General features: G+C 48.2%; 1 long non-coding RNA gene across 1 annotated transcript; it reads left to right on the top strand.

Annotated features, from left to right (window-relative positions):
- Window positions 1-770: 770 nt before the first annotated feature.
- LOC135459166 (uncharacterized) lies at window positions 771-9,385 on the top strand. The gene is made up of 4 exons (XR_010442982.1): window positions 771-854; window positions 3,160-5,555; window positions 7,114-7,256; window positions 8,049-9,385. It is a non-coding gene; the product is annotated as an uncharacterized LOC135459166 (long non-coding RNA).
- The last annotated feature ends 1,812 nt before the right edge of the window (window positions 9,386-11,197 follow it).

Raw genomic sequence — 11,197 nt, 5'->3', positions numbered from 1 at the left:
GAAAATTAATTTGTTTGACTTCCAGCAGCTGTCCCAGATGCAGACCCAGATCTCTGACCCCTCGGTGGTGCCATCCATGGGCAACAGCCAGAACCTGGCCCTGGACAGCATCATCAGCGAGGTCAAGGCACAGGATGAGCCATGCTGAGGCTGATCCTGGTACCAGAGCAGGGTGAGGAGGTGCAAACAAACAGGGAGATTTTTGTTCAGCATTTCCCAAAGGCTGAGTTATACTGGAGAGAACAAGCAGCGAGGACAGGGCAGAAAGGTGTAAAATGAAGTGGATTTGGAGAGGAGTTCAGGTAGTTCCTTGGAGATGTTTGGCAGTTGGACTTGATGACTTAAAGGTCTTTTCCAGCCTTCCATGATTCTTCACGACTCTCTGGGAAAATGCTGCTTTGATAATGAAAGATGGAGGAGCAGAAGGACACAGAAGGAGGAAGCTCAAGGGGCTGAGTGTGGCAAGTGCTGGTGAAGAGAGGATCAGAGCAGGGTCAGTCTCTGCCTGTGCCCCGTGTCACCTCCCTGCCCACCCAGCACGAGGAGCTGCAGCTCTCGGCCAGCTGGCACGGGGGCGGCCTCCAGAACACCAGGCTGGGCATCTCAGAGATGAACCATACAGTAGGAGTCCTAGTAAAATATATGCATTGTGTAAGTGGCCTTGCCCCAGTCCTAGTTGTTCTAAATGGGCTGCAGCTGTGATGTCCTTTATTGGGTGTCAGCTGTGGCTAATGAAGATAACTGGGATAAAAGGGGGTGGGCTGGCCAGTCAGGCAGAGCCTTGGAGGGGCCTTGATGAAGAAGCAGGAGCATCACTGCTGTGAAGAGCTGTGCGTGAGAAAATCTCTCAGAAGGTATGGGGCTCTAGAAATATGATAACAGCTATATAATAACAACAAGTGGTGACCCTGATGTGATAGAAGATAGGACAGCTGAGAGCTGGGACTCTAGAAATATAACAACAACAGAGCCACCTGCTCTGGCAGCTCCCCTCAGACATGGACAGCGTGAAGGTCCAGGCACAGGACCTCCCCAAATGTGGGGCGCTCCTGTCTCTTAGGCTGACCCGGCCCAAAACTTGGCTTGGGAGCTTCTCCAATCCCATCCTTGGTAACTCCTGGCCTGGTGGCTCTGCCAGCTGCTGCAGAAAGGGGATGGAGATAAAGCCTGACTGCTTTCCCTCATCTGGAATGAGCCTTTCCAAAAGTTTAGCTCTGATCCTTGGGATCCATCTTCCATGGTTTTCAAAACCTCTTGGAGCATTCCTGCTCTTCTGGCATCTCCAGGGACTGCCCAAATTGCTCTCAGTCCATGGAGGGGGGGAGATGCTCCAGGGGAACAACTTTTCACCCCAAATTGTCGTTCTGCTCTTTGGCTGGTTGGGACGGTGGTGTTCATGGCCAGATGAAACCAGCCCCACCTTCTGGTCTCTGTTGGCTGTTATTCCTGGAAAACCTCCCAAGCTGCTGCTTTGGGATCTCTCCCAATGCTCCAGGGCTCCCCCTCTTCTCAAACTGAGACAGGAGGAGTAGGAGATGGGAAGGCTCTGAGCAGCAGCCAGTGACAAGGCCAAATCTTCTAAAATTGCTCTAAAATGACTCTTGCAGGGGGATTTCATAGTGGCACGGAAATCCTGCACTGCTCATTGTTTGATTGCAGTTTGTTGAAGAAACTTCATAAAATTCATATTAAAAGTTCAGCAGGAGCAGAAAATGGGAGGAACGAGCTGGTTACATTTTGGCACAGGAAAAAAAAAAAAACAAACCCAAACAAAACAACAAGAACAAAAAAAAAAAAAAAAAAAAAAACAAACAAACACACAAAAAAAACCCCCAAAAAAACTCCAAAAGCTATACATGAAGGTATTTAGCCTGAGATGTTTTTCCAAATTATGTAAAATTTAAAATTTATGGTTTGTATTCAACAATTGTTGTTCCTTTTTTTTTTTTTTTTTTTTTTTTTTTCTCCCCCTTCTAACCCCCTTTTTCCCCTGTTTCTAACCTGTCTCCAGCTTCTGAGAAGGGGAATGATTTTCTGCTGGGACACCTGTGCATTATGTGGGCTTTGGGTTTAAAATGATCCCTTCTGGGTGGGTGAGGAATTAATTGGACATTAGTGAGAGCCCTTTCACCTATGGAAAATTAAGGTTGAATTTTGGGATGTAGGAGAGCCCTGGAGTGAGCCAGCAATGCCAGAGGAATTGGGGAATGGAGAAACTGCCTGTGGGAAGATGTTTTGTTTTCCATTTCATAAGAATTTGGGGAGTGAGGGAGGAGTAGGTGGGAGGAAGCACCATGGGCTCAACTCCCCTGGATTCCTGGGCAGGTGAAAGAACAGGCTCTGCTTGCAGAGGTAAACATAATTCCTGCCCCTCCTCTGGATTGGCACCGCGGCACTGGGAAGGTGCTCGCTGAGCTCTGACGTTAATGAGACTCGTTAATGAGACAGCTGATTATTCACTGACAAGCTGCACTGCCGGCTGGGGGAGGGATACGCAGGGGAATTGTTTGGATGGGGAGAGGCAGCGCTCCCAAGCTGAGAAACAGCGCTGGGAAGGTTTTCCCTCAATGGCAAAGCGACAAGCAGGGATTCTGGGATGATTCCAAGGCTTTGTCTGGCAGGGGAAGGTGCTGCTTCTTGCCTTCCCGTGTTCCAGGTGAGTGGCTCAGCTCCGGAGCTTTCCTGGGTGGTGCTTTTAGACACAAACCCCACGCTGGAGCTGCTTGCTGCTCCGGAGCCGAGCCCCCCCGTTCGAAGCCTGCTGTTGAAACCCACTCCCAGCCCCAGAATGTTCCCACCTCTGTAGCTGCTCCCAGGTTAGACCACGACTGCCATGGGAAAGCAGGGGCACAGGGTTTGTTTGAGGAGTACAAAGGAATTTCAAGCTTTAGTTTCACACATTCCAGTTATTTCTTGGACAGTCTATCACTGACTGGATTTCACACATCTTATTCTCCAGCTTTTCTTCCTGGCCTGAGGCATCTGAGTCTCCCAAGGGACAATCTCAATGTACAAATCCCTTCAAATTAAAATCTGGTCAAGGAAAATGTGTCTCAGGCTCTTTGGCCTCTCACCTAAAGGGCTGCAAAAATTATATTCATTTTTGTGCAGATAACTACAAGCTGCATCCTTCTTTCCTTGTCTTCTCCTCAATTCCAGGTACAATCAAGTAATGACTTAATATATTGTTTGTGAGATGGATTACTTACAAATATTGATGGCACCAACACCTTCTGCAGACAGCCTGGAAGAAAGAGAGGATGGAAAAGTCATGGTTCCTTTTAAGGATAATTTTAAGCAATATTTTTGCACCAAGAACCTTGGAAAACAGACTCAGTGGGGGCTGGATCTGATGGGGAGTATCGAAGAGGATTTGGAATGACACCTGTTACTGTGTAGGATGGGGGTGAATTTCCTCTGCAAAATTTTGTGAGACCTTTCACCTCTTTGCAGGGCAAAGGTGAGAACATTTCTGGATTTGGATGGGATTTGGTTTGCAGGGGGAGTTCCCACCTGCTCTCCTCACTCTTCCTGTTAGTCCCAATTCTCAATGTCCAGGTCCAGCTTGATGTTCATGAGCTCCTGGTATTCCTGGAGCTGCTGGGCCAGGTCAGCCTTGGCTTTCTGCAGAGTGGCCTCCAGTTTCTCCAGCGTGGCCCTGGCATCCTTGAGAGCGATGTCCCCGTGCTGCTCTGCCTCAGCAATGGCCATCTGCAGCCCAGCTACCTGCGGGCAGCAAGTCCAGCGACCTTGTGATGGGTCTGGATCCTGATTTCCAGGCCCCTTCCAGTCAGGGGTGGAGATGGGAGTGCCCCATGTTTGTGGAGATCCTGTGCCTGCACCTTCACGCTGTCCGTGTCTGAGTGGAGCTGCTGGAGCAGGTGGTTCATCTCTGAGATCCCCGTGCCAGCTGGCCGAGAGCTGCAGCTCCTTGTGCTGGGTGGGCAGGGAGGTGACACGGGGCACAGGCAGAGACTGACCCTGCTCTGATCCTCTCTTCACCAGCACTTGCCACACTCAGCCCCTTGAGCTTCCTCCTTCTGTGTCCTTCTGCTCCTCCATCTTTCATTATCAAAGCAGCATTTTCCCAGAGAGTCATGAAGAATCATGGAAGGCTGGAAAAGACCTTTAAGTCATCAAGTCCAACTGCCAAACATCTCCAAGGAACTATCTGAACTCCTCTCCAAATCCACTTTATTTTACACCTTTCTGCCCTGTCCTCGCTGCTTGTTCTCTCCAGTATAACTCAGCCTTTGGGAAATGCTGAACAAAAATCTCCCTGTTTGTTTGCACCTCCTCACCCTGCTCTGGTACCAGGATCAGCCTCAGCATGGCTCATGTCCTCATCCTGTGCCTTGGCCTCACTGATGATGCTGTCCAGGGCCAGGTTCTGGCTGTTGCCCATGGATGGCACCACCGAGGGTTCAGAGATCTGGGTCTGCATCTGGGACAGCTGCCGGAAGTCAAACAAATTCATTTTCTGTCCCAAATGTTTCACTGTTTATTTGTCCTGAGCTGAGATGTAGAAGAGAGTTGGGGAGGAGCTGCAGCAGGGATGTGAGAGATGCTACTCACTTCCAAAACCTTAGTAAGATTTATTAAACCTTATAAAAAATACAACGGAAGACTGAATAGAGAAAACATTACAGCGCTGGGAGCAGCAGAGGATCCCACCATATGCTCACCCCCACGATGGAGGCTTCACCTTTTAACCCTTTAGCCCCTCCCAAAGTTCTGTCCCTTGACTCCTTTGCTATCCAGTGGTGGATTTCACTTCCTTAAATCTTGATTGGAGGTCATGTGTTGCCATGGTAATGAGCCAACCCTCCCAAATGTCCCAAACCCAGGCTATCCCCTGATAACAATGCAAGGGGGGTAAAACATAACCATAAATCCATAAAACTTTTCTTAACACATATACATTTTATTCACCTTTTAATTGTGAGAGTCAACCATTGCATTACTCATCTACCACACTGACCAGCTCTTTGAGCCTCTGGAGACTGGGAAATTTGGGATACTCTTACTCATTCATAGAGGGCTTGCAGGAAGTTTATCTCATCTTCACAACATCAACCTTGGTCCCCTGATCCACCTTGTTCACATAGGCAGCATCCACATCGTGGAACGGTGACAAAGGAGCTTGGACCAGACCTTTTCTGGGTCACTGGGTGAAGTCTTTGTATCTAACACAAACCTTTGATTAAATTTAATTAATTTAATTAAACTAAATTAAGAATAAATTAAGAACTGAAATTTCATATTAAACCAGAAATGGAGGATTTCTTGATCTCTGCGCCTGTAAGTAGTGCCAAAAGTTAAGTAATTTCTCACCTCCACCTTTTTTTGGGAGGGGAGGAGGGAGGATGTCCATGGATCCAAACAATGCCACACCACTGAATTTCCCTTTTCCTGCCAGACAGATATTTTGTACAATACCTGAAACAGCAGAAGCTTCTTACTGTGTCTCCTGCGGGTGAGACCAGGGGGCTGTGGATGCTGGGATTGGACACAGAAAAGCTGAGGACTGGCAGAGCATCTGGTGAAGGGACAAGGTCAGGATGACCCAGAGCTGATCTGGGGCACACTCCTGAGTTTGGGATGAGGGACCTGAAACAAGGAGCAATTACAGCCCAGCACTGCTTCACTGGCACAGCCAGGTGTTTCTGCTTCCTGGCATGACTCCACCTGTGCTCTGGGCCTGGCAGTACTGGATACAAAGGGTGATTTGAATGTGCTTTGCCTTTCCAAAGCTGTCCCTGCTTTGCTGGCCGTGCCTCCTCACCTTGACCAGACAAAGTTGTTCTCTGCTGTCCTGTGCTTGTTGATCTTCTGGTACCTCTGAGGAGGGAGAGCTCAGAATCTCTTCAGAGCCTCCACCCTGTGCAAACTCCCTCTTCACACGAGGAGAGACCAAAGGGTCTCATTCTGCGGGTGTTCACAGATTTTTGGAGGGAGCAGTGCTGGAACAGAGTCCTTGATGGAGCTTTATTGTTTCTACTTCTACATCACTGATTATGATGGAAAAGGCAGCACCCCTGGGCTGGAGGGCGGGAGGAGCTGTCTAGAAAAGCTGAAGGCCCTCATCAAAGGCACCTTTTATGCCATGAATGGGAGCCTTGTGCTCCCAAAATGTTCTGGGTGGAGCTGGGTGTGAGCTCATCGCAGCACCTGGTTAGTCAGGAGAGGCGGGATCTGCGGGATGGCCGGGGCTGGGAGAGTCCAGGCCACGCTCTTGGGAAAGGTCAAAACCCAGCGGGAGCCTGGACCCATGCCCGGCTCCCATGGAATGCTTAAATGGGGGAGATGAAAGAGAGAAAGAGAAGTTCAAAGGAAGGAGGCCGTGCAGGTACTAAACCATTGGCCTCTTCTGGCCCTTTCATGGGGGAAGATTTATTCCCATCAGGAATATCCATCCCTGAAAATAATTTCCATTAAGCAGAGCCCCAGCTTTGCATCCATTTGTGGGTCTCAGAGCTCTTGGCCACGTAGAAGAGAAAATTTAATGTCTGTTTTCCAGTTGCTGGATTAATGTTTGGCACAGAGGAATCAGAGGTTTGGGTTGGAAGGGACCTTAAAGATCATGTCATTCCGATTCCCATATTAGGAAGAAGATTTGGGATCCAAAAAGTTTAAAATAGTTAAAGGTGGGAAGAACAAATTCCTAGGAATTGGGGCAGGAGCCCAAAGTCCTTTTGTAGGTGTAGATGCAAGAGGATGGTCCCTGCCCAGCAACATGTGTGATGTCATTGAGCTTCACCCCAGAATCCACTGATCCCAAAGGAATATTTGCCACTTTGTCAGACACAAGCAGAGCTCTAAATTCTGAACTGCATCTCTGATGTGACCATTGACTGGCCAAGGATTTCATGTGTGTGCTGATTTCCTTACCCAGGGCAGTCTAGGATGTTTCAATGCTGCTTTGGGGCTGGAAGGAACCTTTCCTGTTGGGAAAGGTGGCACAGAGTGGCAGGGAAAGGAGATCAGAGGGTTCAGGCAGGATGCATGTGCCCTTGCTGGGAGCTGGGATGAGCACCTCACACCCACATCTCATATTTCTGGTTCCACACTGACAATTTAAGCTCCTCATTTATTCACATCAATGCCCAACAGATCCCTCATGACCATGGAAGCAGACACAAATACTGGATGGATGTTTTCCTGAAGTGCAAAGAGTGGAGGAGAGAGGGAACTCCTGCTCCCAAGAGCCTAAAGAATTGCTGAGCCAAGGATCCTTGCTTTCCATGAGATGGGAGGTAACTCCTCACTTCCCAAATGCTCAAACTATCCAATACATTGAACAAATTCTGATTTAGTTTTAGACTAAAGAGGAGAGATTTAAATGGGACATTGGGAAGAAATTTCTTCTTCTGAGGGTGGGGAGGCCCTGGAATGGGTTTCCAGGGAAGCTGTGGCTGCCTCTGGATCCCTGGAAGTGTCCAAGGCCAGTTGGATGGGGCTTAGAGCAGCCTGGGAGAGTGGAAGGTGTCCCTGCCCACAGCAGGGTTGGGATGGGATGAGTTTTGAGGTCCCTTCAACCCAAACCATTCTGGGATCCTGTGACTCCAAGGATGCTGCTGGCTGGGGTGGCTCCACACTGAGCTTCTCAGCTGACAAGCACTGAGATGCAGCTCCAAGCAATTCAAGCAAAACACAGAGCTCCAGGGAGAGCTTGGAGCCCCTTCCAGTGCCCAAAGGGGCTCCAGGAGAGCTGGAGAAGGACTTGGGACAAGGGATAGGGGGACAGGACACAGGGAATGGCTTCCCACTGCTAGAGGGAGGGATGAACGGGACATTGGGAAGGAATTCCTCCCTGTGAGGGTGAGGAGGCTCTGGAATGGATTTCTCTGGAAGCTGTTGCTGCCCCATCCTTGTTACTGTCCAAGGCCGGGTTGGATGGGGCTTGGAGCAGCCTGGGATAGTTGAGGTGTCCCTGCCCATGGCAGGGGGTGGGATGAGATGATCTTTGATATCCCTTCCCATCCAAACCTTTCTGTGATTCTGAGGGCACGTTTTTTGGGCTGTCTTGGGCCTTTTCACTGACACAGGAAGAAGAGAGTGAAGTAAAACTGGACAGATCTTGCTGTGGGTGTTGCCTACCTGACCTTGAAGTGCTCCTCCACATCCTGCATGGCCTTGTGCATGGAGCTGAGCTGCAGCCTCTCCTTTCCCAGAGCCTCCAGCTGCTGCCTCAAACTGCTGATGTACAACTCAAACATGGACTCCAGATTATTCTACACAATTTTCTGGCCTTTTAAGAGGCTCCACTTGGTCTCCAGAACTTTGGTCTGTTGCTCCAGGAACCGCACCTGAAAGCCATCAGAACAATATAAATCAGGATCCTTAACTCAAACTTGCCTTGCTTTTCATGAAATGGAAATTTAATATGGTGGGGGTTATAATGTTTTCTGTAATTTGAAGCATGATTAGATGGGCTTGTTACCAAAAGATCATTGGTGAGAAGATCTGGGAGCCGGGAGAAATACTCAGCTACATAGAAACCTGGAGAAATAATTTCCTCCATGCTCGGATTGTCAAAAAGATGTATATGGACAGTCTGCATATGGAACAAAGTCCTGCACAAAATCCTTAACTCTGCTTTAATGATTTAGAATTAAATTTCTAATGTTGAGAACTTCCTGACTCCATCGCCAGGTAATGCCAGAGCTGGAGGAGGACAACGTGCCTCACCTTGTTGATGAAGGAGGCAGATTAGCTGTTGAAGGATTTAATTTGGTCCTTGTCCTCCTGCTGCACATTGGGGTCAATCTTGGTTCAGGGGCACCAAGAGGCAGTGGTTGACCACTGCAGCCACATTTCTCTTCACAGAGAAAAGCAAGGCACAATTCTTCCCAAGAATACTTCTGGGTTTCACATTCTCTGAACCGCAGAGAAAGGAAAAATAATTCTTATCATTTGCTGTGCCTGTATTTGTGCAAAAGTAGAATGCAGTATGGAAGTTGTTTACCCAAAGTGATGGTGTTTTGTTTCCTTGGCCGCTCAGGGCCAAGTGTGTGTGTGTGTCAGGACTGTTGGATGACAGTCATGAAATTCAGTGCAGTGTGTGCAGTTGGGTGCAGAGTTAAGTGCTTGGCAGATTCAGTTTTAGATGTATAGAATAATATAGTATAATAAAGTAATTAATTAGCCTTCTGATAAGATGAAGTCCTCCTCATCATTCCTCCTTTGTCGGGGTTCCCAACGCAGCTATAGACCATGACCTTCTGGATCCCTCCAGGACCACATCCAAGCCCATATTTTCTAAGCTGTTTTTCAAAGAGGAGATTACTGGTGGGGCAAAAAACAAAATCCATTTCCATCCACAAGTTGCCTTTGGGCTTGGTTTTAGCTTGGTTAAAATGGTTCCTGTTTAGTTTGAAGCTGATGAGACTGAAGTTGCCGGAAGAGGGAATCCAGTGATTGGGAAAATGCCAGTTTGATGTGCTTTGCTAAAGAAAAATCTTGACTCTGCCCCCAGATTTCCAACCATTGGGGGGTAGTGACAACCTGTGCTGATCCAGGCAAGAAGTTCATGTCTTGGTCTGCACTCCTGAGCTTTCCAGGCAGAACTTCACCTGCACTGAGGTGCTGCTGGTAAAGGTAGGGATCTGGGAGATGGCAGTGCCTTTCTGGGAGCCCAGAATTCTGAAATAAGAATTCTGAAAGTCCAGGGTCCCCTGAGAGAAAACAGCCTGAGGTGTGAAAGTCCTGTTTATCAGATGAGTCACAGAATGTCCTGGGCTGGAAGGCACCCATAGGGACCATCAAATCCAACCCCTGGCCCTGCACAGACACTCCAAAATCCCACCCTATGCCAAGGGCATTGTCTAACTGCTTCTGGAGCTCTAGCAGCCTTGGAGCTGTGAACATTTGTAGTGGTTTTGGTTCACCAATCTGAGATTTCCTGGCCAATGCACCAATTAATGTGGTGGGTCTAGCATTGGCCAGTGGACCCACTAGAATATACTCACTCATTTCCTGCTGTGAGATAGATTAGGAGGAAGGCAAAGCAAGCTCATAACTTTAAAAGGGTATAAAGAAAGCTTTATTAACAGTAATTAAAAGAAAGAATAATAAGAATCAGAATAAAATCTTTAGAACACTTCTCTCCTCTACAACTTTTTCTTTCCTACTAATAATGCACAGAAACAATTTAGTCAGTTTATCATTTCTAGAACAGTATTTATCACTTCTAGAACAGCCTTTCTTCAGTTCACTTAGGGAAAGAAGTTCCTCTTGTTAATGGTGTGGAGACTTCTCCACAAGGAAACAGTTCTCTCATGGCTTTTAATTTCCACAAACAGCAGCCCTCTGGGAATCTGCAATGGTGAAGTCCCTCCAATCTTTTACAGCTTTCCCACTCTGTGTTTATGGCTCATGTCAACTTATGGGGTGCTATTTTAAGGATGAGCTGTTCAAGAGCAAAGATTATCTATCTCTGAGATCATCTTCATCACTGAGAACAGAGGTCTTCTTCTTTCCATGGGGCAGAGGGTCTTCATCACTCTTCCCTCTCTCTGTTCAGACTTCTCATGGAGTCACAGCTACTTCAACATCTGCTTACTTTAGCATGGAGGCTTTTGTTCATATCTACAATTTGAACACTTTATCTCATCATACTTTTTCAGTGAGTTACAGGGAAAAAGAGTCTGATGGATCAATTACATCTTTCTCCATAGGTTTACAAAAGGATTTCAGCCCCAAGATCAAGGCATCTCCTCATCCCTCCCATCTGGGACTTGACTCTTTCTTCACTGACCTTAGTGTCTTCATGTTGTTCTTCTGCGTGTTCTCACTCTGTTCTTTTCTCTCGCCCAAGGGAGGATTGATGTCTGTAGGTCTCATCTGTGTACTGAAAGAGTTAATATCTCACCCACACCTGCAGATGGCTGTGTGATTTCTGCTGGATAGTGGTAGAGCTGTTTGCGGTAGAGGATTTCTTTGGTGGCCATGCTGGGGAGAGGGCCAGGATCTCAGCAGCCAGGTCAGAACTCTGCAGCAGCACGGCCGGGGGCCAAGGGCTTCTCCTCCCCGTGCCCAGGGGTTGCAGATAAACCCCAGTGATGGCAGAATCCTGGTCGAGCTGGCCTGGGGCTGCTCCTGGGGCTCAGCGACCCCAGCTCAGCCTGGGCTGGCAGCAAGGCAGGGCTTAGTAGCGGCCAGATGTCAGCAACCGCAGCCATGGCCTGGCCTCAGC

Source organism: Zonotrichia leucophrys, chromosome 29 (genome assembly GCF_028769735.1).
Source record: "Zonotrichia leucophrys gambelii isolate GWCS_2022_RI chromosome 29, RI_Zleu_2.0, whole genome shotgun sequence".
NCBI lineage: Eukaryota > Metazoa > Chordata > Aves > Passeriformes > Passerellidae > Zonotrichia > Zonotrichia leucophrys.
Note: the sequence above shows the minus strand (reverse complement) of the source record. Positions and strands in the feature narration are given on the sequence as shown.